Source organism: Notechis scutatus, chromosome 1, assembly GCF_049901735.1.
Source record: "Notechis scutatus isolate UNSWTSFEM ecotype Mainland chromosome 1, rNotScu1.2, whole genome shotgun sequence".
NCBI lineage: Eukaryota > Metazoa > Chordata > Lepidosauria > Squamata > Elapidae > Notechis > Notechis scutatus.
The window spans coordinates 296,786,701-296,794,564 of NC_142009.1; positions in this window are offsets into that span (position 1 = coordinate 296,786,701).

Below are 7,864 nucleotides of genomic sequence, written 5' to 3' on the forward strand. Positions count from 1 at the left end.
GAGTGAATTTCTACAGTTGATGTAAGAAACATCCAAGAGCAGCACTGAGAAAAGCCACTTAGACTACAATGTGGAATTGCCCCAGGAAGGAGAAGAAGAAGGAGGATGACTATTTTAGGACATAATTGTTAGTTGTATTTCTAACCAAAGCGCTCAAAACCCTTTTGAACATATACAATGATTTTCAAATAGACTTCTTTTCAAGATTCACAGACTGATTCAGTGAAAATTGAATAGATTGGATTTATTAAAAATGTATAGTAGCTGCCAACATTGAAAAGTATTCATCTCTAACTGGCCTGAGTAAAGCGATATCCCTTTCCATTGTGCAGCCACTTTCAGTTGAATGGAGGAATAAAGCTTCCTCCAGACAAATCATTCAAAGAGGCTGCTTCATTTGATTGGCCATTTCACTTCATTGGAAAGGTGTTGGAAGGGCCCTGAAATGGTTACATTTAGTGCAGTGCAGTGTACCCTGATGCTACAGTAGGGAGGAGCAGCCTGGAAACATTATTTTAAGGCTGATTGAAGTGAAGTACTCCCTTTGCGGCTTTGAACAGCTCAAATCTTCACTTGAAAGTCACCCACAGATTTATTTAGCTATAATTCAATGTTTACTTTCACAAGCCTGTTGTATTTAAAATAAATGGGTGGCTGGTTAATGCTATAGAACAGTGGTCATCAGCTGGTGGGCCGTGAAAATTTTTTGTTGGGCTGCAGAGAAATCTCACTCCCAGAGCAACCCCCCAAAGCAATTAATCCAGGCTGCGCCGAAACACAAGGCTGTGCCACCCACATGGCCCGCAGGAACCCTCCCACCCACTCACTCCTTACCTGGCAAACTTGCCTGCTAAATTGCTATTTTTCCTTTTTCCAACCATCATCTGTTCTGCTGTGCCAGGAGATTTACATTAGCTAGGAAGCAGAAAATGGTTGGATTTCTTGCTTTCTAGCTAGTCTTTAGATCTTCAGCTCTGCTTTTAAGCACAGCCGAACCTCCCTTAGGACTGAAGGTTCTATTATTCAATGCAGACTCATGGCAAGCAAATTCTATGTGACAGACTGAGCTAGCCGATGGCAGATAGATAGATCACTGAATGATTCTGTGAGCAACTCAATCTGCCTGCCCGCTTTGCCTGATTTTGGGTAAAAGTTACTTTTTTAATAAAAAAATTCAATATTTACATACATGGTGTATTGTGAGTTAATTTTGTGAATTTGCTTGCAAGCAAATTTTATGTGAAAGACTGAGCTAGCCAATGGCAGACTGATAGATCTCTGAATGAATCTGTGATTCTGTGAGCAACTCAATCTGCCTGCCTGCTTTGCCTGATTTAGGGTAAAAGTTGCTCTTTTTTTTTTTTTTTTACAAAAAATTCAATAGTTATATAAATATTTATAATATTTACACACAAGCCATGCCCAGCCAGTCACATGACCACCAAGCCACACCCACAAATTAGGCCACACCCACAAAACTGGTTAGTGGTCCCTGGGATTTAAAATTATGAGTTTGGTGGTCCCTGAGGTCCAAAAGGTTGGCGACCCCTGCTATAGAACAGCAACTATCCTACCTGTGCACATACAGTGCATGGAAATATAAGCACACCAATTCTTTTTAATAATGACATCAATTATCTGCTCATCTCAATTTTGCTTCAGAGTATGTGCAAATTCTAATTATATAGGGAAAGGGGTCCTTAGGGAGCCTCTCCTCATGCAATTTTATTTAAAATCAGTCTCTCATTTGCAATTTGATAAACTGTTTATTTTGTGATGCTTTTTAAAGTGAGCTTTTCACTCGCTTGCTTTCTTACACACAAGTATACAGGAGAGAAAAATACTAGGAGCCTTTGAAATAATTGTTTTGATCTCACATTATTTTATTGAGCAATGCACTTTAATATATCTTTTAAACTTTTTTGTTATAATCTTACCTATTTCAATTTTTAATTGAAAGGGTTTTTCAAAATTCCTGATGTCTTCTGGAGTGTATTTTAAATAATAGGAGAAACTTGACCATGCCAGAAAGTACATGCGCAGCTTCTAGTGTAGATAATCAGCTTAATAAGCCACTGTAAAATGTGTTGTTTGCCTTACTTGGATCATATTGGTTTTTTTTTTTTGGTTTTTCCCACCAAAAAAAAAAAAAAAAAAAAAAAAACAAAAAAAAAAAAAAAAAAAAAAAAAAAAAAAAAACACCCCCCCCCCCCCCCCCCCCCCCCCCCCCCCACCCCCCCCCCCCCCCCCCCACCCCCCCCCCCCCCCCCCCCCCCCCCCCCCCCCCTTACCCCCCCCCCCCCCCCCCCCCACCCCCCCCCCCACCACCCCCCCCCCCCCCCCCCCCCCCCCCCCACCCCCCCCCCCCCCCCCCCCCCCCCCCCCCCCCCCCCCCCCCCCCCCCCCCCCCACCCCCCCCCCCACCCCAAAACCCCCCCCCCCCACCCCCCCCCCCCCCCCCCCCCCCCCCCCCCCCCCCCCCCCCCCCCCCCCCCCCCCCCCCCCCCCCCCCCCCCCCCCCCCAACCCCCCCCCCCCCCCCCCCCCCCCCCCCCCCCCCCCCCCCCCCCCCCCCCCCCCCCCCCCCCCCCCCCCCCCCCCCCCCCCCCCCCCCCCCCCCCCCCCCCCCCCCCCCCCCCCCCCCCCCCCCCCCCCCCCCCCCCCCCCCCCCCCCCCCCCCCCCCCCCCCCCCCCCCCCCCCCCCCCCCCCCCCCCCCCCCCCCCCCCCCCCCCCCCCCCCCCCCCCCCCCCCCCCCCCCCCCCCCCCCCCCCCCCCCCCCCCCCCCCCCCCCCCCCCCCCCCCCCCCCCCCCCCCCCCCCCCCCCCCCCCCCGGATCATATTGTTTAATGTGCTAGTAATATCTAACTGATGGCAGTGTTTGACCTAATTATGAATTTATTTTACAATTTATGAGTGATACAATTACAGAATTCTAAGGTGTGTTATGCTGGCTTTCCTTTGAAATAAAAATATTTTGAAATGGCCTTTTATATTTCTCCATGCTTCAAAGGAGCTGCAAATTGAACGAATAGTTGTCACATACAAATTATCACAATTTTATCTGCAGAATCATATCAAAGACATTTATTAGTGCAAAGACATTTGGAAGAATGAGCAGAACTTGCTGAGCAGAGCTATAAACTTGCCCTCTAATCCAAAATTTCAACTTCTATACTCTTTCATTCCTGGCTTTTAATGAGAAATAGTCTGAAATTATATATCCTGCCTGTTAAAACCAGATAGTACCATGGCTTAATTCTAGCAAGTTAAAGACATTGAGAGCTATGTAATATTTGGGTCCATGCTACTTCCCTCCTATCCTGTTGTTAATTTTAGTGGTGAATCCAAGGTGTGATTGCCTAACATAAACATTAAATGTTGCTATTCATAATCTTAAGCAAGCTTATCTGAGGGTATTCTCAATTGAAGTGTAAAGAAAAACTATTTATTTATTTGAGGAGATTTAGAAGACTGCCCAAGTGACTGAATGGTTTATTCATTCATTTATTTATGAAACATATTTCTTTGCTACCACAACCAAAATGGCTCTTAGTGGCTTCCATAGAACAAATGCAGTACAAAACAAGAAATATGTAATTAAAAGATTAAAAATAAAGAAAAAAAGTGCTGTTGAGCAAACGGATAACCCTAGGCTTTGGAGCAGAGCCATATTTTGAAAACACTGTTTAATAGAACAGTCTGAATCACTCCCACTCCCACAGGATGGGCAGAAACCACTCGAGAGGGACAGTCCCTCAAATAACCATGCAGGAAGAATTTTATGGATGACAACCAGTACCATGAACTGTACTGTATTGACCATGGATTTATTGGATCAGCTGTAGCTTCCAGGTGCAATGAATGAATTAATGAAGCAGCAGAGAATTAAAATGCAAGATTTCCCACACGTTTCCTTTTTATTAGCTGATTTCTAAACAGTAGAATAGAATAGAATAGAATAGAATAGAATAGAATAGAATAGAATAGAATAGAATAGAAATAACATAGCATAACAGAACAAAACAGAATAGAATTGGAAGGAACCTTGGAGGTCTTCTAGTCCAACCCCCTGCTTAGGCAGGAAACCCTATACCATTTCAGACAAATGGTTATTCAATCTCTTCTTAAAAACTTCCAGTGTTGGAGAATTTACAACAGGGGACTTCAAACTTGACAGTTTTAAGATTTGTGGACTTCAACTCCCATAATTCTTCTCAGTCATGTTAGCTGTTGAGGTAATTCCCCGTTAGGAGAATGAGTGCACACAGGGAGACGTAGTGAGAATAATGTTGAATAACACACACACAGCACACAGCTACACTGTATAGTAAAATGTAGGTTTTACTTCCAGTAAACGGTTAAGCAAAGTCCAACAAACAGTTCAAGTCACACTCGGTTATAGCAGTCAGTTTTCAGTCCAGGGATAATCCAAATATCAAAGTCCAGTATCAAAAACAGTTCAGTAAATAGACTCACATCAAATCCAAGAATAACGATGATCAGCAACAGTCAAAAGCGAAATGCAGGAACCGCAACACTCTCTGGGAAACCAGGTTACTGGCTCCATCTTATGGCCATTTGGGGAACCACACCCAATTACAATTTTAGCATTCCCTTAAAGAGACAGTATTAAAAAGTCTATCCTGGTTTATATATTTCCAACCCAACTGTTAGGTGACTTACATTCCTAACATTAGCTCAGGAATTCTGGGAGTTTAAGTCCACAAGTCTTAAACTTGCCAAGTTTGAAGGCCCTTAATTTGCAACTTGTTCCACTGATTAATTGTTCTAACTGTCAGGAAATTTCTCCTTATTTCTAGGTTGCTTCTCTCCTTGATTAGTTTCCACTCATTGCTTCTTCTCCTGCCCTCATGTGCTTTGGAGAATAGTTTGACTCCCTCTTCTTTGTGGCAGCTCCTGAGATATCGGAACACTGCTATCATGTCACCTCTAGTCCTTCTTTTCATCAAACTGGACATACCCAATTCCAGCAACCATTTGTTTTAACCTGCAGTCCCCTAATCATCTTTGTTGCTCTTCTCTGCACTCTTTCTAGAGTCTCAACATCTTTTTTAAATCATGGCAACCATATACTGATTTCAAGTTAGACCTTTGGAGATTCTGCTGGATATGAAATATAATATTTTAGAGTAGATGTATATTGAACACTTCTTCCTCCTCTGATCCTGTCAGTTTAAGCCAGGAAATGAGTGACTGCCCTGCTGGCTACATCTGTAGTTTGAGCCACTTTTAATCGCATTTCCCTCGATGACAACTTTGACAGCTGTGGTTGGGACTTCTCTCTGATGATATGTTGTGTAATAAATATATCAAACTTCAGAAGCTATCTTTCCCTCCTTTGGTCTTTTTAAAGTACCAGCCAACCATTATAAATGACATTAACCTTTATTTTAATTCACCCCCTATGATCCTGCATGCTGTGCTCAGGAGTTTACTGACATGAGCTACAGTCAATGTGACATGGCTGTGAATAAGAGAGGGAATAGCAATGGCTGGAAAGACATGACTGGTGTGAACCAAGAAATGTTCATAAAAAGCAGAGTGGAACTAACTGCTTACCAATAGTGTGAAATTCAATAGCACTTTGAAAAAGAACAAGCAGGGTTAGTAATGTTTGAGGACCAAAGCCAAAATCTACAGTGAAGCTTCATGCCATATCAACATTGTTTCACTTCTCCTGAGAGACATAAAAAGGCAGGCTTGCTCTTTCCATTTGTTCTGTACCTTCTTTTGGCTATGAATGCTATGAGATTCTACCATCTCTGGGGGAAAGCACCAGATTAATCCTGACATATTGCATTAGCTTCTGAAACACTAAATCTACATTTCAAAAATCCATATCAGAGTAATCACTTGTTCATCCTTCACTTCCAGGCATTATATATCTCATTCTCTTTCCCAAATTAAACTGCTGCTGACATTGATAATGGAGCAGAACAGCGGACATAGATATCAATTTTATTGTGGACCAATGTAAATTCAACTTGTTTTCTTGTATTGTTATTTATTACAGTATTATTTCTTTAATTTATAGAGCTGCAAATCTTGGGGCAACTAACCATAATTTAAAAGCAGTATAAAAGAACAAATGCATAAAAATCATATGCATAATATAAAACATCACATATCAAACATATCTTTTGAATCAAATGCTTTTCATTTTGAAATATTTATTAGCTGAAAGTGAAAAGAAAATGCATAAAGCAGAAAATAGGGTAGATCAAGGATAAGGTATTATGTTTACATTTACTAATATAAGGAACATGTTATTTTAACTCATTGGGAATCTTTCTAAAGCAAGTAAATTTTTAAATAAACTGGCACTTTAGGCTAGTTTGCTCAAAACTGTAAAAAAAATTAGAAATCCATTCTTAAAACAGTTAAGGTGTCATATTGTTACAAACCCAGGGGTGGGTTTCTACCAGTTTGGCCCAGTTCGGATGAACCGGTAGCTCCGAAGATCTGCTGTGAGCAAACTGGTTTGCTCCAATGAACAGCTATTGGGCCCACCCATCCTGTAGTCTGTGCTTTATTTCCGGGTTTTCCAACTCAGCTGATTCACGTGGCACAGCAGATGGCCACTCATCAGTTGTTTTACACACAGGGCTTGCAGCAGAAGGTGAGTTGCAAATGTTGCATGTGCACACAAAGTGTGCATTTGGTGCGCATGTGCACACTCACCGAACCGGTTGTTACACCGGTTGAATCCCACCCCTGTATCAAACCCTGTTTCCTTTTGTAAGAATCATCTTGAAAGTAAGTTTCTATTCGCCTAAGGTTGTGTGGTCCCCCAATTTGCTGTCTGGAAGGCCTGTTTGCTTCCAGGATGAATAACATTCTGCCATCCCACCCCTGCCAGGCATTTTTAAAATGTAGTCACTCTGCCAATTATTGAAAACATTAAGCACCAGGCAACATAAAACAAAAATCAAAATCAGCCCTGGATACTTGATCCCATCCAAACATTACGAATTTTTTGAAAAAGCATTTTCAAAGAAGTGTAAATCATATTCAATCCCTCTTAATATTTTCTGTGAAACCCCTCCATCTTTCCATCATCATAGATTTAATGAGCTTGCTTGTCCAGGACAAAGGAAAACAGTTATGGACAATATTTTCAATAAAAGAGACAGAATGTTGTTGTTCCTTTCTTTTCCATCTTTATCCAAAATTGGGAAGAACATTGAAAGGAAAAGTAATAAAAGAAAAACATAGTTAACTTCTCTCTACTCTTTCCCTCTCTCCTTCTCCCTGTGTGTGTATGTGTGGTATGATTTTCTCTGTGGGTCTATGTGTAACCTTATTTTTTTACTATGGCAGCCATAAGCCAGTTGAGAATTTTGTGATATTTTGCTTGACAACCAATATTGCACAGAGATTTATCATTTACAAATGCTCTAAGATTGAATCTATTTTTATGTAATATTTGCTATTCAAAAAGATAGAGAGGAAACTTATCCCAGTTTAAGTTTGCTAATTTGTCTGTGGAGATTCTCAGTCATTCAGATCATGGTTGTCCCAAAGGTGCTTTTTTAAAGAGGCAACTGGACTTCCTTGTTTCTCTTTTAAGACTTTTCATTTCTGATCCAAGAAGCTTCTTCAGTGCTGACTGGATGGTGGGGAATGGGAGGATTTATTTTCCTTGCAGACAGTTGGTCATTTGCATTCTTTTATAGAGTTGTTGGAACCACTTGGAGGTTTATCTGTGTCCTCAGAGTCACCTGAGTAGTGCAAATGGTTGTGGAGCCTTCTTGGAACTGCTGAAAGGACTGTATTATAGACTGGAGATAGTTTGTTGAGAGAGGGCTGTTCAATTTTGACATAAATGTCCTCTTTGAACCCT